The sequence below is a fragment of the Hemicordylus capensis genome, chromosome 3 (genome assembly GCF_027244095.1).
Source record: "Hemicordylus capensis ecotype Gifberg chromosome 3, rHemCap1.1.pri, whole genome shotgun sequence".
Taxonomy (NCBI): domain Eukaryota; kingdom Metazoa; phylum Chordata; class Lepidosauria; order Squamata; family Cordylidae; genus Hemicordylus; species Hemicordylus capensis.
The window spans coordinates 258142165-258163678 of NC_069659.1; the positions used below are offsets into that span (position 1 = coordinate 258142165).

Consider the following 21514-nt stretch of genomic DNA (forward strand, 5'->3'; position numbering starts at 1 on the left):
CACCGGGGCGGGGGTTGGAATAAAGAACACAATGTGAATTTATACAAGTGTTTCAATTTTATAGATGAAGAGTTTGTTTTTAGTCTAGAATTCAGACCAGGGGCTTAGGAAGGCCAATGGTGTCCCCCACCCAACTGCCTCCAGCCATCTAGCCCACACTGGCCACAACTGCCTGTGTCAGCACGCCCAACATTGGAAAACATTGGAAAACATTGGAAGATGTCAAGAGCACCAGCTGGGCTGGCAAAGAAAGCACTTGCCAGCTGGATAGGCCAGGCATCTATGACTAGTGCTGGCTATGCCTCCTGTTTTGGCAGATGGGGTTAGTGGAAGGAGCATGGTGGGGTAGTGCACTTGGCAGCAAAAGGGGCAGGCATGGCACCCACTGGTGAGGAATGGTGCAGTTCCCCGCCCCCCACTCAATGAAGAATATAAGTAACTTTATGTCAGGCACAAAATATAAAATAAGGCTTCTCAACAGTAGCTTATAAATGTGTCATAGCCCACCAAACAAACTAAAATGCTATTAAGTTCAGTCCTGGCTTATACATTCAGCCAGAAGTGTCAATGAAGTAGCTTGGTGGAAGATCTCTTCATCTACATCATGCAGACAGCCTTCAAGCAGGAACTGGGCACTGTGTGATCTCCCAAATGTGTGGTCCATTTCATTCTTACCCAGATTCTTTTAGGGAAGAAATAATGTGAACCAGATCTTCCGTGAAATTGGGTGCTCACACAGAGGACCCATTTCAGTATGAAGGGTGGCAGGGGGAAGGGATTTCACATCCAACACACTATTTCAGCACCACCCCCAGCCAGTGTTCCCTCTAACAGGGATTCCCAGATGTTGTTGACTACAACTCCCAGAATCCCCAGCTGCAATGGCTTTTGCTTGAAGATTCTGGGAGTTGTAGTCAACAACATCTGGGAATCCCTGTTAGAGGGAACACTACCCCCAGCTGAAAGTATGAACCAGGCACAGAGGAAGCCAAGAGGTGGCCCATGTTCTGCCGATGCTGTGGGGCCCCCAGCTCCACCCCCTGCATCTGACGAATGAAGCAGGGCACATTTAACCACGCCCCCACATCGTACTTCAGATGTCGGGTCTTTACTCCCAAATGGGGACACACGGCCCCGTTCTAGAGTGAAATTGGTCAGCGCTGCATTCGCTCCGGCTGCGCTGTGAACGGGGCCATGCGGCCCCATTTGGGAGCAAAATGGGCCAGCACTGCATTTGCAGCATAGCCAGGAACGGCTCTCCCTGCCTTTAAAAGGCAGAGACAGTTGCTTTGGGCTCTCTGCGAATGCAGCGCTGACTAATTTCTTTCCGGAACGGGGCCATGTGGCCCTGTTTGGAAGCGAAGTCATGCCCCCTGAGTCTGACGTATGATGCAGAGGCATGGCTAAACACGCTTCCTGTCATATGTCAGATGCAGGGGGAGGGGCTGGGGGCCCCACAGCGGCTCTCCCTGCCTGGCCCATTTCGCTTGCAAACGGGGCTGCACAGCCCCCATAGGAGCAAAATCACACCCCTGCATCTGATGTCAGATACGGGGGCGTGTCTGGGGCCATGAGGCGTGGCCCCTGATTGGCAGCGGCCCGGGTTCTTTGAACCCAATGGTGGCTCCGCCTCTGGTATGAACTGAGGTTCAATCTCTTTAGTCACGCACTAACATTTTTGTAATGAACCTTGAGTCTTGGAGGACCTTTGATTTTAAGAAAGAGTACCATGTTCCAAATAAATTCAGCATCTTTAATGCCAAACAGAAACAGACTGTCTTGATGTCCAAAGGCGCAGTAATGAATATGAGTAGAGAATTAGCACAACAGCTGTCCATACATTTAAGATCACTCATTGATTCATGAAGTTACAAATTCCATCCAAAACTATCATTTTGCTTTTCATTTATCGTCTTAATATATAGCATGTTCATTTCTTCATGAACACATGAAACTTTCTGTTTTCTTAATCCAGAGCATCATGTGCCTTTTGCATTTCTCATTTCAACTCAGCAGTCTAGATGCTAGAAATAAGCTGTGTGTCTGCTTTTTAAATTCTGTTGTTCAGCCCACATAAATCATTCTCACCTCCTTCCTGTGATATAGTTCACTGACATATAAGTCATCACTTAATAGTCTCTGATAAAACCTTGATGGAGAACATTTTGTTTAGCAGGCATCAGTCAATGAGCCATTGTAGTTTTCATGTAGAGGCTTTTCTATGACCTGCATTGCCAAATACTGCTGTGTGCCCATTTTGCAAGGTCCTGTCTGTTCTCACTGGGGCCCCAGTTTGTCCACCCTCCAGCCTATTGCTTCTAAGAACTGGCATCAATCTCCAAGTGACTAGTGAAATCAATCACGGAGAACAGAGTGGCTTGATATTGTGAAAAATATTGCGGCGGGGGCGGGGGGGGGAGGACTGTAAACAAAATCTCCATGTCAGAGCCCATGACAGTGACCACTCTGACATGCCAGCCCCACTGATATTTATCAAGCCAGGGACAAACAGCTCCCTAGAACCTATAGAAACTGACACTCCCTGTGCCCAGTCCTGAGGCCCCATAGGGGGATTATCGCAGAAGCAATGGAAGCAATTGCCTATGGCGGTAAATCCTGGAGAAGTGGCAGATCTTGGGACGGGGGAGAAGTTCTTTATTTGTTTTTAAGCTTTTTTCTTTTCTTTTCTTTTTAAACTGCCACTGCTAGTAGCGGCGATGATGAGAGATTAAACCTCTTGCCACCCCACCGCCACAGCAAGGAGGATAGGGTGGTGAGGATGAAGCCCCCTTTTTTACTTGAAAATGCCACAGCAGTGGTGGGATTGGGGGGCAGCCAGTGTAGGCTGCACAGCAGTGGCTGTTGAAAGTGGGCTTTTGGATGGGCTGCTTCCAGGTGTGCACTCAATTGAGAGGGAGGAGGGGAGCTTGAAGGAGCTCTCCAGTTTCTTCATTCAGAGGAAGCTGCCTGCTTTAAGGTAAAATGGGGGAACTTCCTCCCCACACCACAACCCTCTCAGTCCCCTCTAAGACGCCCCATTCCACCACACAGGGAACAGCAACATTTTAATGTAGGGGGGGCTTGCCTTTTGTCCCCTTCTCCTTGCGGCCGCCGCTGTGCGGCCTTCACTGGCTGCCTCCCATTCTGCGGCGGCGGCGGCGGCATTTAGAAGTAAAAAAGGGGGCTTCATCCTCGCCACCCCTACCCTCCGCACTGCTGTGGGGGCAGAAAATCCTTGGCTGCCTACGGGCGGCAAAAGGCTTAATCCGCCCCTAGGCAATATCCCAGAGAACCTTCCTGGAGTCTGCAGTCCCGCAGATGACAACAGCGAAAAGAGCCATTTCAGGGACACTCACAAAGTGCATGCCTTGCTGCCAGATGGTTATAACCCAACTCAGAGGATGAGTAAGCAGCCAAAGGATTGCTCATGAGGAGGGTTTTTTGCAACAAGAAGGAAAGGGTGTGGCCCTTCCCGGCCTATATAAGCTGTTTCTTGCAGCACAGCCGGTGCTAGAAACAACAGCTTGCATTGAGCATCACTCCTAATCTAGTTGTAGCTCAAATCCAGCCTGGTTTTGCTCTTTGCTAACAACATTGTTGCCCTTTGAATCTTTGAAGGAGAGGACAACAAACCTGCAGCCTACACCCTGCCTGAACTTTACAACCCTGCCTTGAACTGCCAGACCCTCTTCAGCTCTGCCATCTTGTTCATCCTGTGAGTCTCTGGCCCCTGAGTGAAGCCCCTCACACCTGCCTAACCTGGGTGCACAGCACTCCAGGTATAGCTTCAGCTGGAGTTGGCAAATCTACTAACTGAGGCCTTAAATTTTGCTTCTCCAGAGTGCATTGACTCCAGCTTAACTTAAGTCTTGCATTTTCAATTTTAGAGGTTCTCACTCAACATCCTGTTGACTTAAAATGTGAATGCTACCTTCTTAATATTTCATTTTTTAGTGCCTTCACGGATCTCATGAACATTTATTTGTATCAATGATCACAGCTTCATTGCACATTGTCAGTTGCCTTGGAAAGGGTAAAAAAATTGAATAACCAGTGTGCCTTCAAAAAATAACTGCAAAAGTATCATTTCACGAACACTGTAATTGTGAAAATGCAGTTGCACAATGGCATGGCCATTTGAAATAATAATCCTGTTGCGTGACTGCATTTTTGCAATTCAGATGTTAGTGCAACAGCGCAGTTGCACAATTGCATGAATGTTGCTCTTATGAGCACATAGCACCTCCTGTGGTGCTGACAATCCCATGGGATGCTGCACAGTATGTCAGCCAGTAATATTCTGCTATGCAATCATATTGTATGTTACTGTTATATGTGTGCATTAGTAATCACAGAAAAATGTGCAATAAATGGTTTTGAAAATGAGGCACCTTAAACCTGAAAATCACCATCGCAATTTGCCAGTTAAATATCTTCACACCCTGAACACTTTTCTGTTTGTTTTCATCTAATAATTATTTGGCCATTTACACTTGATTTCTATTTCTCATCTATACTTGGCTCATTGATTTTATGCTAGAAGAATATGATAGAATATGAACATTTTGCACCTTTAAACTATTACAGGCACACTGACTTGCATAAGGCACAAAGAACAGTCATTTTCCAGGTAACCTGCTATAGTCATGCTTGGCTTGGTAACAGAAATGATATTTCGCTCAACTATGCGATCACTAGTAGAAAAATCAAGAATGTGACACAATGGTGAGGCAACCTTCTATCATAAATGATTGCAAGTAAGTGCATCAGTTTGGTACTCTTGAATCACTTCAGTAGTTTAGGTAGGAGATGCAACACCAGAAGGCTGACAAAGGCAGGAAGCTACTAAATCAAGTTTAGGAAGTCTCCTTTTGCCTGGTAAACAGCCCCACTAAAAGCAACATCACCCCAACAACAGTAGCAAGGAAAGGCTCTCTCAGTGCCGAATTAAGGGCTGCTGTTGCTTTTCTCCCTATGTCCATGTTTGAACATTCCAAGGTCTAATAGACAACCTAGACCATGGAATTTTAAACAAATTCACTGTTTGATGGACATCTCAGTATTCTTCTGTTTGCCTTCCATTCTTTCCTCTAGAATCACTTTGCTGGTGGAAGCAAAATGATATCGTTTAAAAGAGGGAGGGGAATATAATAAACTGTTTGAGGCTGTGCAGCTCATCCCTAGCTTGCAATAACCAACTGTTATGCAAACAGAAGAGATGGAGAACTCTGTATAGGCTGTGCATAGGTGATACATGGCTTGCATATAACACCTGCATGGAATGAGGGCACATAAGTTCAGGGGAGAAACAAAATACTTGTTCAGACATTGCCTGGGAGCAGAGACTAATTACCAAACAGCTGAATGTGGGGAAATGAGGGAAGCCATAAACAAAATACTCTGAGAAGAAAATATTGGAAATGTAGGTCAACTGAGAAAGTAGACCTTATCTTCTCTAGCCCTGAATATTCCATTTTGCATACATTATTTTGTCTTATCCACATTTAATTCATCTCCACACAGAAAAATCTGATCAGCATTCACATCGCTGTGCACTACACCATCTGGTGAACTTAGTTCCCAGTGTTTTGGAAAATGTGTTAATTGCAACCCACTGCCATGCATGTTAATGTAACATACATTAACAGGAAATTTGTCAATAGCTTGCCCATTCGCTTGTGACTAGTACTTTGTAGAACTGAGCCAAAATGGGGCAAGGGAGTTTGTTAATGTTTTATCTCCCTTTTTAGTTATTCAAGGAGTGTATCTGTGGAAAAGGAATGAACACGCACAAACACTCTTTGTGGTGCCACTCTAGATGAATAAACTTCATAAGCTTGACTTAGCTGCTATGCTGGTACTTTTGGTTGTTCTGTTGAGATGGATGTGGTTCCGGGATCACTTCCATTTTGGTGCCAATGGGAGATTTTCACTTGGGGCAAATAACAGTCATGTTGTTACGTGTGCAACCAGCAAACATAACAGCTTGGGTAGCCAATCCAGATAGGGACTGCATTGGGGGAAAGGGTTAAAATTCCCCTTCCTTCATTGCATTCCTGATCCAGAGCAGAACTCTCACTGCATTAACACTATTGGCATTAAAAACAACAACAACAACAACAACAACAACAAAGCATTAGGGTCCTAATCACAAAATAGGTACATTGTCTGGCTTGCCTCTTAATCTGCTGTTTTAAGAGTGATGATCCTTATTTGAAAACTATTTTTGTATGCAAACTTAACTGCAATATTATATAGAAAGGTGAAATAGAAGCTTAAAAACAACAACAACCCTCCACTATTCATTTTAATTAATTCCTTTTAAATTCCAGGAATGATTAGAATCTCCACTATTAATTCCTTTTGTCTTATACAAGCATATTTCATAGAACAACACATTTGCTACAGCTCTCTTACTATATTTCTCCTGCTTCCTGATCTTGGAAAAATACAGCTTCCTCCTTCAAAAGGTCTTATGTAATCCAAAGAACACAATCCTTCAAAAACTCAGAAAGAGTTTAGAAGAACAGACACAGCCAATTTGTAGTATTTGCCAGGCTTCCCTGGATTTGTTACAAAACATGTTTTTTCCCCTGTCTATATATTACTATCTTCTAGGATCTTCCGTAGCTCAAAAGTCTTCTCAGTCTAGCATTATATGATGTGCAGTCTGGCTCTTAACTTCTGTGCCAGAATTGACATCATATAATGCCTAAGTAACTATTTCAGTTGCAATCCAAACCACTCAGATTTCTAAATTGCTTAGCTTGCCCTCCATGGGTGTCAAGCACAACAGCATCTTACCATTTTTACTGCAAAATGTGTAGCAGCAGCAGTAACTCCAGTCTAAAAGCACTGTCCTACACACATTCAGTCATTTCACACATTCAGTCATTTAAGTAGTATTGGCATCCCACAAAAATGTACCACTTAAGTTTGAAAGTGTCCCTGTGTGTTAGCCTTGTGCTAACACAATGAATTTACCTCAACAAGAGTGTACACCACAGGCTAGGACATAAAATCTCTCTTTGAACGGCAAATTTTGACATATGACTCCATTTTCACATTCAAGGTGCTTTTAATCAAGCAATCTCCTCATGAGAGGGAGGTATTACCGTCAACTGTACCACTGAATTTTTAATTAGCCTGACCTTCAAATTGGCAGGAAATAAGACTACAAAAGCAAAACTATGAATAGTTTAGAACAGGCCTGCTCAACTTATCCCCCCCCCGGCCCCGCTGTTATTGAATGACAATTCCCATAATCCCCAGCCACAGCAGCCAATAGCCAGGGATTATGGGAATTGTAGGCCAACATCTGCAGGAGGGCTGAAGTTGAGCAGCCCTGGTTTAGAACAATACTTTACCAAATCAGACAAAGATATGAGCATGTACATCTCGGCCAAAGTGCCATATCTTAACAGTATGAGGCACAGCTCATCTGAACCACTCTTCTACATGCAGTCCAAATACCACTTTAAAGTAGAATTGAGACCACATGTAGAGGAGACCTTCAGATGAATAGACCTTACACAATTAAGGAACTGTGTTGCGTGGGGGGGGGGATATGCATATCACAGCATGCTCACATTTTTATTATGTGGAGTGGACCACACAGAGTGAACCAGTCCAATGGCTCAAATCCAGAGATGCATGTGGGATTGCCAATGTTCTTTTTGGAACTACAGTGTTTTCCATGTTGCATAGGAAGTAGGGATGTGCACGAAATGGACTTCACATTTCATTTTGAGCTTGAAATGAAATGCAGATGGCCAGAACGTTTTGAGTTTATTCTGTCAAAACAGCCAGCTTTGATAGAACAAACACAAAATGTTAAGAATGTTCTGGCCATAGTGAACAATGGGGAAACAGGAAAACCCCAATGTTCCCCAGGGGTAGCTCCTAGGGACACCAAAGTGGCTTGTGTGGTAGGGCATGATGGATGCTAACACCCAACCCAAAAAATAAGTGGGCAAGCGGGTGATTTTAAATAAATTTTTAACATTTCCCCATAGGATCCTGTGGGGGTTTGGGAAAAAAGGTTAAAGTGGATAATAACTCCCCACTTGCCCATTTCTTTTGTGGGTTGGGTGGTAGGTAGCACCCTTCATGCCCTACATGCCTTTCATGCCCACACAAACCACTTTGGTGCACCTAGGAACTACCCATGGGGAATAATGGTGTGTGCCCCCCCCCAGTTCCTCATTGTTCCCTATGGCTGGAACAAGCTGCACTCACAGTGCAATGCATTTTGCAAAGCTGCCTTGAAAAACTCTGCAGAAGCACACAATAAAAGGGAATCTGTCCTAACACAGAAAACACATTTCAAACAGAGTCCAAAAATCGCCAAAAAAGAAGCGCTGACCCAGAATCCACTGCCAGTCACACTGCCTGCGCTGCAGTAACATTATTAGCACAAGTTGCTCTCTCACACACAATTATGACTCCTACATTACTTCCTAGCATTGCAGCAGCTGCCACAGTAGCATCCTTAGCAGCAAACATGGCCATAGAACAACTTTGGACACTTTCTAACTAGAGCAACTCAGCCACATTTTGACAGAGTACACTGGCAATGTAAACTGCAGAGCAGACTGCAGCAGTGAGTGAAGCACAAGTTAGTCTCAAGGCCAGACATGGAGCTCATCACAGCAATCACCAAGAAATGTTACACACACAGAGCTGCCACTGTCCATTTCTTGTCACAACACTATCTCACAAACAAAACAAACCACAAGTCAAGGAAGGCAGTCACTCCAGTTCTGCCTTTGTCAATCTGAGAGATCCAACAAAACCAGATGGCTATAGTACAATAGTACAGCATATTATACTTGGTGATGAGGAAAAAAAAACATGAAAACTGCCTGCCTGCCACAGAGAGACAGGAGGACAGAGTAGCCATGGCCTGGTACAGACAATATTGAGCTAGATGGAACAATGATCTAGCAAGAAACAAAATCTTTTAGGCTCTTACCATGAGAATAAATCTTCTTTCTTCTCTAGAGTATATCCCGTGACACTGCTGCCTGCCTATGTCTGGATAGCACCATGGCCTCCTATTCGTTCTGGGGCCTGGCTGATAGCCTGGCACATGTGTCAGGGCAGCTGTCCATCATCTTATCATGGACCATGGCAGTGGCGTGTCTGTCTGTCTAACCAACAGACTGTTACACATCTGGTTTTGGGGTTGGCTAAGGTGAGATGAACTGCCAGTGGTATTGCAGTGGGTGGGGGTGACCATGAGTCACACGAGGAGAGCTGGTCTTGTGGTAGCAAGCATGACTTGTCCCCATAGCTAAGCAGGGTCTACCCTGGTTGCATCTGAATGGGAGACTTGATGTGTGAGCACTGCAAGATATTCCCCTCAGGGGATGAAGCCGCTCTGGGAAGAGCAGGTTTCAAGTTCCCTCCCTGGCTTCTCCAAGATAGGGCTGAGAGAGATTCCTGCCTGCAACCTTGGAGAAGCCGCTGCCAGTCTGTGAAGACAATACTGAGCTGGATAGACCAATGGTCTGACTCAGTATATGGCAGTTTCCTATGTTCCTATGTTCTCCATGGCCAACTCAGGATAGTCCAGCAGGGAAAGGTTGGCCTTCAGGAAGACCAGCTGCTCCACCAAATTAGCGAGCAACACTAGGGGGCACACTCCTGAGAGGCACACTATAAGGGTTCTTTGGCCTCCCAATCCCTCAAATAAATTTTGAAAATCCCTCTTTTAGCTCCCCCCCCCAGCCAGTGGGGGCACAGTTTCCCACTAAAACACTTGATTTGTATGATAACAAGCAACCAATAAGGAAGAAGAACGAAAGCCAATCGAAAGCCAGTGCCAGAAAATCAACCAGCAATGGGGAAATAGCCCTCCAACATTCTGACTGAAACAACACTCTGATCAAAATGGGGTTGTTTTGAACCTGGAAAAGGCCCTTTATCTGAAGGGCATTCTGTTTCAAGCTCAAAACACATGAAATGGGCCATTTTGTCGTTAACGTTCCAACCGCAAAACATTCTGCAGCTCCCTAATACAATGACGACAAAGAATACTTGTATAGCACTTTTCAACAAAAGTTCCCAAAGTGGTAGAAAGAAAGAAAGAAAGAAAGAAAGAAAGAAAGAAAGAAAGAAAGAAAGAAAGAAGGTTCCCTGTCCCCAAAGGGCTCACAATCTAAAAAAGAAACATAAGATAGACGCCAGCAACAGCAACTGGAGGGATGCTGTACTGGGGATGAATAGAGCCAGTTGCTCTCCCCCTGCTAAATAAAGATAATCTTTTATAGGGTGCCTCTTTGCTCAGTTAGCAGGGGACTATCTATTGAAAGCAATTTGCTTGTTCCCCACCACTGATGTGATATATTGGGATTATTTTTTTTAAGCTAAAAAGGAGCTCTAAAAAGGGGGTCCAGGTTGGACTGTCTGACACCCCTCTTCGTATCCCTACAAGAGGTGTTTGGCATGGTTTGACCTCTGTTTGAGAGCAACAGAATCCAGGGAAGTAACAGCATTCACCACTACAGCTAAGATAAGTCTAGGCAGTCAGGCAAAGAAAGAAGCATGGCCATTGCAACCTGTCCCTATAGGAGTCTGCACAAGGCTCCCCGACACCTCAAAACCGACATCCTGCATGGCCTCTCTGAAGCCTTTCCAAGACATTCAAACCAGGCCTCCATGACTGTCTCTCTTTCTCAGCACCAACTTGCATTTTTCACATACCTCACTTGGGCAAGAAATCCACGTAACTCAGTTTTCTTCCCAGATCTGCCTAAGTCTAAGGGTCAATAGAGCCATTCCTGTATTTGATGTTCCAGATAATTTAATTTTTCTGTCTGGTGCTTTTTGAATCCATTGTATTGTTCCTGGTTTAAACCCATTGCCATTCATCATTAACTCAGCAAGAGTTGGTGAAGTCCCTCTTTTTCCTATAAGAATAGCTAGTCAAACCCGCTCAGCTTGCACAGTCTCTGGGATTCATATCAAGGCTGTTGTCCTCCTGTTTCTTCCATCACACCCCAGCTTCATCACAGAGAACCCAGCCTTCATGTCAGATGGGTTGTATAGGGAGTATTTTTTCTCTCCTTCCTCTGCTCCTGGGAATTTGCTTTTTCCTCCCCAAATGTCCCCTTCCCTTCCCCATGGATGGATGCGTGCGCGCACACATGGACACTTGTGAATCACCAGGCTAGGCTAGGAGGTTTAATTAGATCTAGAAGGCTCTCTGCATGGGAAATCAGATCTCAGGGCAAAGCCCTTGGATGCCCACACCAAGCTTGCTCACACACACACATAGTCTTTGTGTTGTGTTTCTTAGCAACCTCAAATCCCAATCCACCCTCATATGTACCTCTCTTGCTTTCTCCTTTAGTGACTCTACCTGGTTGGGGCTTCTTGCTTTCTCCACTCCCTTCTTTGGATCCCCCAATGAGCTTGATCTGCCTTCCCTACGCTTACTAATTTGGGCTTTCCTTGCACTTCCCACAGGTTTCTATGGTCCTCTGGACAGACTCAATCTGCTTTCCATTCCGAAACCATTTGGTTCTCTCTTCCACTGCTTCCTGACTAGATCTGTGGATCGGCTCAAACCATTTTCTTTTCCAAAACTCATTCAGGTCTGTCTTCTTCCATCCTCCACTCTCTCGCTGGATCTTGTAATGTACCCAGCCTTTCATCTTTGCCCCATCTTGCTTGGATCTATCTCTCTCCCTCTCTCCCAAATACCCTCTTCCCTTCCCTGACTTCTCAGTATAGCACATACAATTTAGATAGCCATTATAGCTCATAGCAGAGGTTAATCATTAGCGCACAAACACATTTAACCATCTTATGTGTTCTCTGTCATGTGGGAAGTCCCTGCATGTTCTAGTTTATCCAAGCCTCACTCTGTACAATAAAATATATTTCTATTTGGATTTAAACCTCTGGTTGCGATTTGCTGAGAAACTGCCTGCTTTATTTAAGAGAACGTATTCTTCTCTATGAGCCCCGTTGCCCATTGAGATCATCTGGAGAGGTTACTTTGCAGTTGCCACCAGCTTGTCTGGTGGCTACATAGGGACGAGCCTTTTCCGTTACTGCCCCGAGTCTCCAGAATGCACTCCCTGCTGAAATAAGAACCTCCCCATCTCTAAGAACGTGTAAAAAGTCTCCAAAGATTCATTTCTCACCCAAACTTTTTAACTAGACTTGTGGTTTTAAATTATTTTAAGGTTTTAATTGGTTATAAGTTGTTGTAAACCTCCCAAAGATGATGTTTGGGGCAGTGTACAAATATAAATAAATAAATAAAATTATAAACTTAGCCTAAAAGATCCCAAAGGGGTACAACAGCACTCCCTTGTAACAAAGTAACTCCTAGATTTCACCCCCCCCTCACAAGTTTTAGTAGCAGCATTAAATAAAACATAAAGGAAGAGAGAGCCAGCGTGGTGTAGTGGTTAGAGTGCTGGACTAGGACTGGGGAGACCCGAGTTCAAATCCCCATTCAGCCATGATACTAGCTGGGTGACTCTGGGCCAGTCACTTCTCTCTCAGCCTAACCTACTTCACAGGGTTGTTGTGAAAGAGAAACTCAAGTATGTAGTACACCACTCTGGGCTCCTTAGAGGAAGAGTGGGATATAAATGTAACAACAACAACAACAACTAAAAATAGTACTGAACAACAGCACATAAATAGGCTAGCTGGGTTGTTTGAAATTCAAGCCATATTTAAAAGTACTAATGTTCCAAAATACTGGTTTCATCCTGTTATCTGGGAATGGTGTCTGTGGTCAACCACTACAACAGATTGTTTACATGAAAGGAAAAAGAGAAAAAAACTGTTTCCCAAATACTTAGATTTAAAAATGAAATACATCATCTTGCCTCATGGAATGGAGCATTGGTACTCACCGTGAAGGCTTCTTCTGGCTGCTGTTGTAGAGGACAACTCCCTGGGTTATCATCCCATGCTCGCTCCAGGGCAGGACATATGCTAATTAGAAAGCCATAAAAGGAGCCGGATGGTAACCCCACCCAGTTCTTTTAGTCAGCCAAGCTTCGAACGGAAGGAAACCTCAATAACACACATATATGAGTAGAAAAAGCAAGTAAACGGCTGAGGAGACCTTTTGGCCCATGGAGGCCGGTAGGAAGGAGACAAATAAGTCCGTTGTCCTGAAGGAGGCGGTTCTTTTAAGGTAGGTCTTCAATCAGCGGCGAACGTCCAACTTATGCCACTCCTTTTCCCTGGGGTGGACAGGCTTGGGACAGAAGGAGGGCAGGACCAGGTTTTGAGACCTGTGAAAAATGGAGGCGACCTTAGGAAGAACTGAAGGGTCTGGGATTAAGGTTACTGAATCAGCCAAGAATATACAGAACCTGGGATTGGAGGACAGCGAGGGTAATTCTGAGATCCTTCTGGCCGAGGTGACGGCCACCAGGAAGGCCAACTTCAGGGAGAGGAAGCGTAAGGAAATGGACTTAATCGGTTCAAATGGAGGCTTGTGAAGGACCCGCAAGACTTTGTGGAGGTCCCATGTAGGGAACCTATGTACTACAGGGGGGGATGTTAGCGATGCTCCACGAAGGAAACGCTTTAGGTGGGTATGGGACAAGAGAGACTTGCCCTTGAATGGTAGCAGGAGAGGAGCCAAGGCCGAAGCGTGCTGCTTGACGGTATTGGCCTTAAGGCCCTTGTCGAAGCCATCCTGTAGCAATTGTAGCAGTTCAGGTAGGGAACATGCCCTTGGAGTCACGTGCCTGTTTCTGCACCATCTGAGGAAAACTCTCCAGGTGCACTGGTATATGCGGTGAGTGGAAGAGTGTCTGGAGGCCATCAGGGTGTCTAGAACACTCTGGGAGTAACCGAAGCCCCCTAGCAGTTCCTGTTCAAGTGCTAGGCGGCAAGCTGGAACCAGGCAGGATCCGGATGGAGTACTGGGCCCTGAGAGAGCAGGTCTGCAGAGACGGGAAGAAGAACTGGAGGCCCGGTTGCGAGGTTCAGGATCTCTGGGAACCACGGCCTGCGGGGCCAATGGGGGGCCACTAGAATCACCCTGGCCCCCAGGAGCCGAATGCGCCTGAGAAGTCTGGCCAGAAGCGGAACTGGTGGGAAGGCGTAGAGGAGGGTCCTTGGCCAGGGAGCCGTCATGGCGTCTGTCTGTTCTGCCTGTGGACACTGGAACCGACTGAAGAACCGTGGAAGCTGGGTGTTGCTGGGAGTGGCAAACAAGTCGACTTGAGGGGCTCCCAGTCTTCTGGACAGGAATAGGAAGGCTCTGTGGCTCAGGGCCCATTCAGCTGGGTGGGTGTCTTGCCAGCTCAGCCAGTCCGCTTGTATGTTCAGTTCTCCCTTCAGGTGGACTGCTGATAGGGAGGACAGGTGAGATTTGGCCCATTGAAGAAGCAGAACTGCCTCCTGATGGAGGGAGCGAGACCTGGTGCCGTCTTGCCAGTTGATGTGTGCTTTTGCCGTCACGTTCTTGGTCTGGACCAGGACATCCTTGCCCCTCGGCACAGGTAGGAAGGCTCGAAGGGCCAAGCGAATCGCATGAAGGTCCATCCAATTCATGCTGTGGCCCGACTCCTCGGGGGACCACTTGCCCTGAGCGACTGAGAAAGGCAGTGAGCTCCGCATCCCTGAAGGCCCGCGTCCGTAGTGATGAGAATCCGGGGGGGGGGGGGAGTCCAGAAAGGGCTTGCCGGTCTCTAGGTTTCTCTTGCTGAGCCACCAGCGGAGTGAAGAGCGCACTTCTGGAGACAATTGAACCCTCCTGGATGACTTGGAGGCAATGTCCTCCTGGAAGGGGAGGAGGAACCACTGGAGGCAATGAAGATGGAACCTCGCCCAGGGGACAGAGTCGATGGAGGAAACCAGTAGACCCAATAACTGAGCCAGATGAAGGACGCGAGGCCTGCTGGTCGCCAGGGTCTTCGATATCATGGACCAAATCTTGAGTCTGCGTTCCTCTGGAAGAAACAATTGGTCCCTTTCGGTGTCCAGGACTACTCCTAAGTGCTGGAGAACGAACGTGGGAGACAGGTGGCTCTTGGCGTGGTTGGCCTGGAAACCGTGGGACGTTAGGGCCTCTAGGGTGATCCGGATGTCCCATTCTGTTTGGTCTCATGACAGCACGAGCAAGTCATCCAAATACGCAAAGAGGCGGACCTTTTGCAGGTGGATATAGGCTACTAGAGGGGCCACCTTTGTGAATGCCCTTGCGGCCGAGGAAAGGCCGAATGGACGGGCTCGATACTGATAATGTGCTCCCCTGTAACAGAATCTGAGTAGATGACGGGATAGAGGGTGAATAGGAATGTGCAGATAGGCCTCTGTCAGATCCACTAATGCCATCAGGTCCCTGTGTTGTAGGCCCTCTGCGATGGAGCGGAGAGTCTCAGGTGGTCTATGGCCTGATGAAGGATTCTGTGTCTTGTGATAGATTGAGATGTTGGGGTGGGAAGAAACCTGTCTAGTGGGCGGCCTGACAATTCTATTAAATATCCTTCTAAAACTGTTTTCAGGACCCATTTGTCTGTGGTGGACGCCTCCCAGGCATGGTAAAAGTGGGAGAGGCGACCTCCTATCTTTCAAGAGTCACTGTGATTGACGTGGCTTAAACTGCTGGCCCGGCTGGGCTCTCGAATTGGACTTGACGGGGAAGTTTCCCATTGGCCAATTGGGGCGTCTAAATCTGCTGTCTCGCTCATGGGGGCAAAAGGAGTGGCAAAAGGAACGAAATTGGTACTGTTAAGGCTGACCCCTACGAATAGAGCGCCGGTCGTCCCTCCTGGCTGTGCTGGGAAGGGTCATCTTTCTATCCTTGGATTCAATGAGGATGTCCTTAAGGGCTTCATCCCTGAAAAGCTTAGTGGCCAAGAAGGGGACTGCCGCCAAGTTGGCTTTTGATGATGCATCAACCTGCCAGTGGCGGAGCCAAAGGGTTCGCCTAGCAATAACATTAGCAGCTGTAGCCCGGGCCCTGAAACGTACCGCATCCAGGGTGGTGTCAGCAATGTAGGCTTGTGCCTTCTGGAGCTTTAGGGCAATTTGGCGGGACCTGGCTGGATCTGGGAGAGGAGATTGAAGCAACTCATCTGTCCAGAGCAGTGCTGCCCGAGAAATGATAGGGGCAGCTATGGAGGCTCTGATAGAAAGAGAGATACAATCATTATTTCTCTTTAACTGTACTTCGATTCTCTTTTCAGCAGGGTCCTTCAGCGTCAACTCTCCATCCCGTGGGAGGATCACACGAGAGGTCAGGGCTGTGACATGAGCTTCTACCAGGGGCATTTGGAGTTGTGCAGCTGCTGAGGGGATGAACGAGTAGTGTTTGTTAGCTAAGGAAGAGACCTTCTTCTGAACCGCTGGTGCGTGCCACTCCTGCTGGAGAACCTCTGAGAAGGTATTTGGCAAGGGAAACAGGAGCTCTGGTGAAGAATGTATAGGTAATACCAGAGGTTCCTTGGAGGGAATAGCCCCAGATTGCAAACCCTCAATAGTGAGACCCAGGGTGCGCATGGCCTTAACAAACAACATGGAAAAATCGTCAGATGGAAAAAGGCGCTTAAACTGAGGGGGGGATTCCCCCATCCCCGTCTGACCATCAGACCACTACCCTTCTTCCCTGGAATCATCCCCCAAGTCCACCAGATCAGGGGATACCCCCCCTGTAAGGGCTGCCCCAGCTTGGCCCAAGGGGGAATGAGGGGGTGCAGGGACCCTTCCTATGTGGGTAGGAGACTCTGGACACAAGTCTTCCAAAGAGTGGATTAAGGTAGAGCGTGTGGCAGAGGGTCTGGGATCCCTATGCCCCTTATGCTGCCCCTTGTGGCCCTTCCACCTCTTTCTGTGGGATTTCCCATGCGGGGCAGAGTCAGAATCAGAAGAGGAAGGGGAGGGGGATTGCCTCCTTCACTTGCGGCCCTTCTTTCCCCCCTTGCGCTGATGCAGGGCTTGCCAGAGCACATTGCTGATCCTGCTTTTCCAGCTCTTGGGCATCTCTGTCCCTGGGGCTGCAGAGGAGGTGGAAGGGGGAGGGGGAGGGGCCACTCCCTGGTCTCCTGCAAGGCCTGAATTGGAGCCATGGAGGGGGGTTGCCTGCCCTCAGGGGCACCCGTTCCACCCGTTCCACTAGGGGACAGCCACCTGAACTCACCCTCCTTGGACTGTGCGATGCCGTCCTCCTCTCCCGAGGAACCGGTGGCCTCCAAGGACCTGACCGCCAAGAGAAGCTCCAGCACTTGGGCTCTCCTGCGCTGCCACTGGGACCTCGCATGGTCTGCCTCATTGAGGGCTGAGTCAAAATGGCACCCTTTGCTCTGCATGCCTGCCCGTGCGGCCGCGGCGGCAGCATGGCGGTCTTTCTTTGAGGCGCCCACTGCCGCAGAAGGGGGCGGTGCTGCCGAGGTGCCCTCGCCCGTGGGGGGCGTGGTGGTCCTGGGCGTGGCTGTGGCGGGTCTAGTGGCGGCCGCGCTCTCAGCGGGGCGGTTCACCTTTGCCGTTTGCGCCCTTTGCCTCTCCATGCATGGTCGGAGGCCCTGAAGGCATGGGTGCTCCATGGCAGAAGGGGAGAGAGAGAGAGAGAGAAAGGTCTGGGCAGCAAGCAGAGAGCGGAAGAAAGGAGTGGGGTGAAGCAGGGAGAGAGGCTTGGAAGGGAGCCTTTGTAAAAGAAAAATGCCTTTCTTTCTTTCTTTCTTTCTTTTTTTGAAGAAGGGGAGGATAGTGGCAGTCGAGGAGCCAAACAAGGAGGAAGGAGGCTTAAGCGGAGGAAGGAGCAAGCTAAAAAACTTATCTGAGGAGGAACGAAGCAAGGCTGAGTATCCTTTCCTGGAGCGTTAGCACTAGCAGGACGAAAAGAACTGGGTGGGGTTACCATCCGGCTCCTTTTATGGCTTTCTAATTAGCATACGTCCTGCCCTAGAGCGAGCATAGGATGATAACCCAGGGAGTTGTCCTCACACAGCAGGCGAGAACAGGACATTTAACATTTGACTGAAGTTCTGAAAAATGTGGAAAAGAAAATAAATTCCCAATTCGTGTTACTGCTGGATATCCAAAACACCAAGTATTAGAAACCTTTCCCATATACTTCTTAATCAGCCAATTTCTCTGCCAGATCCACTCAATAATGACACACTTCACTGTTTTTGACAGCAAAATCGCTTCAGCTATAATGAAGAGAGATTTGTAATGAGCTAGCCAGTTCAAATGGCATAAGCACCAACTCAAAGTCAATACCTCTCGAGAATCACAAAGTGGACTCCTTGTTTCAATTTTTGATTGGCTTTATGGTTTCCACATTTGGCCTGAGAAAACACAGAAATTAGGAAACATCATGGGTTGGAGGGAACTATCCTCATACTATTTCTGATTTATTAGGAAACAAACAATACCAAAAACTCATTACTCAAGAGAATGAGAGTGCTTGTTTAGAAATTTGCAGGCTGTCTTTTGAATCAGAAGGGCCCTATAAGCTTTGTTGATTCTTCTTATAATGATTACCTGTCTCTCAGATTGAATTGCAACATGAACTGAATAAATAAAGGAGGCAATTAAGAAGCTACCTATCAAGGAGGAATCTGGTACTAACACACACATCCCATTTCTTTGGCAGGCTGTAGTGTGTTACCTCCCTCAGAGCTGAGTTGGGTCTGCAGTCCTCTTTGTTCTTCAGGAGAAATGTAATAGTAACAGTGTAGCCACTAGGGGAAAAAACCTACCTTTTACATAGAAATATCACTATTCTGACAGGATTTGAAAAAGCTAAGAGCATACTCTTAAGCTAGGTTTCAGTGGTCTGCAGGAAACTATTCCTTAGCTTTGTGAAGTATTTTATGAATAACAATATTAATTACTGGATTTGCAGTTTGTATTCTCCAGTCTTCCATGTACCATAACTTTGATTCCATTGTTTACAAACAGGTCAAAACTTCACATTTTTCAATTTCTGAAAGCACTTTCCAGTGCTATGTTTTTCAATCATATCACGAATCCTCAAAATTCCAGTGATATAGCTTAGGGATGTGCACAAAATGAATTGTTTTGTTTCAAGCTCAAAACAAAACACAAAATGGCTGAACTGTTTCATCAAAACAGCAGCTGAACTGGCTGTTCAATCCTATGGGGGAGATCCTATGGGGATTTGGGGAAAAGATAAAAATTTGTTCAAAATCGCCCACATGCCCATTTCTTTTGTGGGTTTGGTGGTAGGTACATTATGCCCTACCACACAACTCACTTTGGTGTCCCTAAGAGCTACCCACAGGTAATAAGGGGGTATTTTGAGTTTCCCAATTGTTCCCTATGGCCAGAACAAGATGCACTCACAGAGTGCAATGCATTTTGCAACCCTGCCTTGAAAAACACTGCAGAAGCACACAGTAAAAGGGAATCTGTCCCAACACAGAACACACATTTCAAACACAGTCCAAAATGGTCAAAAAAGAATCACTGACCAAGAATCCACTGCCAGCCAGAGTGCCTGTGCTGAAGTATAGGGATGTGCACGAAGCCAGTTCTGTGCAATCCCAGAAGGGTGGGTTTTGGGGTTTGTTTGTTTTTTGCTTTAAATGGCAGGGAAGGCGCTGCCTACCTGCCATCCCCACCCCCACCCCCACCCCCACCCCCACACTGCAGCCCCACGTGCCCGCTTTTTGGAAGAGTGCTGAAAGGGGGAAAGCAAAGGGTCGAGGGCTGGCAGGTAGGCAGTACCTTCCCTGCCATTTAAAGCAACACCCCACCCTTCAAACCAGTTTGAACGCTGGTTGCCGGAACTGATTCAACACTCCTAGAATGGAGCACCGAATGGTTCTGTACACATTGCTACAGCAGTAACATCACTGGCACAACTTGCTCTCTCACAGACAATTATGAGTCCATACTTTACTACCTAGCATTGCAATAGCTGCTACAGCAGCACCCTTAGTGGCAAACATAGCCATATGCTCAATTAGAGAAATTTCACACATTTTGACTAAGTACACCTTGCAATGTAGGTTGCAGAGCAGACTAGAGCAGTGAGTGAAGCACAAGCTAATCTCAAGGCCACACATGGAGCTCATCACAGCAATCACCAAGAAATGTTAGAGAGAGCGAGAGAGAGAGCACTGCCACTGTCTATTTTTCACAACACTATTCTCACAAACAAAACAAACCACAACTCAAGGAAGGCAGGCACCCAAGTTCTGCTTTTGTCCCTCTGAGAGCCAGCAAAACCAGATAGCTATAGCAACAATAGCACAGCATATTATATTCAGTACTTAGAAAAGAAAACAACAAAATCATACCTTCTTTGAACCCTTCCTCCACTTTTCCTGATGTATCCTTCAAGAGAGGCACAGCCTCTCAGACCCTTTGAATGCATTTTGAAATTAGCTCCTTTTGGGTTCCCCCTCCCTCCTCCCAGTCAATGTGGCACAGTTAGGGAAGTGGCTCCTCCCTCCCCCTACTGCCACCACAGAGTGACCAGGGACCATCTTGCTCTGAGGGAAGGAGAGAAGAAAGAAGTGAGACTAAGGCCCATGTAAAGATGTAGATGTGTGGCTTGCTATATTGTTCTTTATTTAAGTTTTTTGTAAACTGCTTTGGGAGGTTCACCTGAAAAGCAGTATATAAATGCAAAATAAATAATTAAATACAATAAATGATAACAAGCCAGCCAAGAAGCAAGGAGTTTACAAGCCAATGCCAGAAAATCAATCAGCAAGGAAAAAATAGGCCTCCAAAAAGGTACATAAATGTCAAAACATTTTTGATGGAAATGGTGTTTTGTTCTGAGCTCAAAACATGCCTTTTATTAGAGGGTGTTTTGTTTTGACCTCGAGCTCGGCCGTTTTGTTTTGAGCTCGGAAAACTTGAAAAAGCTCCTTTCAAATCGAAACGTATTGACTTTGACATGTTTTAACTTTGAAACATTCTGCACATCCCTAACACATGTTAAGGTGAAATAAAATATATTTTCCAATATCAACCATTAAGTTTAAGGGTAGGGACCTAATTCAAGATACAAGGATGCAATATAAGTGGTCTTACAAGGAGACACAAATAGATCAGAATAACACAAATTCTAGAATCCTTCTGGATTAGAAGGAGCATAACACATGGAAACTAAGATGTCTCTTGATAATCAAATATTTCAGTTCTAGATAATCCAGTTCAAGAATTCTCAAGATAAAATAAGATCAAACTAGTTATCAATTTGTCTGAATCCATGCATATCAAAGAAAAAGGAATCTTGTTTGCAACATACCATAACATCTTCAAGTGAGGAGCCCTAGAAAAAAGCAGGATGTATCCAAGCAGTATCAAAATCCTAACCAGCACCAAGACTTATAGCAACATGGCCCCATTGTGTCACACTGACCAAAAAGCTGTAGGAGACTCATAGCATTCTAGTTCCTGGTTCAGCAAGAACTCAAACAGGGCCAGGGAAGTTTCAGTTTGGAAGTGTTGCCACAGCTGCTAAATCCCCGTGCTTGCTAATGGAAGTGTTATCTCATATTTTGCATGGTAAGGCTCTACACCTATATACCTACTCATTTGT

At 46.4% G+C, this 21514-nt stretch overlaps 1 protein-coding gene and 1 long non-coding RNA gene across 7 annotated transcripts in view; one reads left to right on the forward strand and one right to left on the reverse strand.

Annotated features, from left to right (window-relative positions):
- The window catches only part of DOCK1 (dedicator of cytokinesis 1), a 645511-nt gene that overhangs the window by 219584 nt on the left and 404413 nt on the right, over positions 1–21514 (reverse strand). The window lies entirely within an intron of this gene.
- Positions 13121–18104, forward strand: LOC128349294 (uncharacterized). Its single transcript, XR_008318713.1, has 3 exons — positions 13121–13168; positions 16179–16375; positions 17683–18104. It is a non-coding gene; the product is annotated as an uncharacterized LOC128349294 (long non-coding RNA).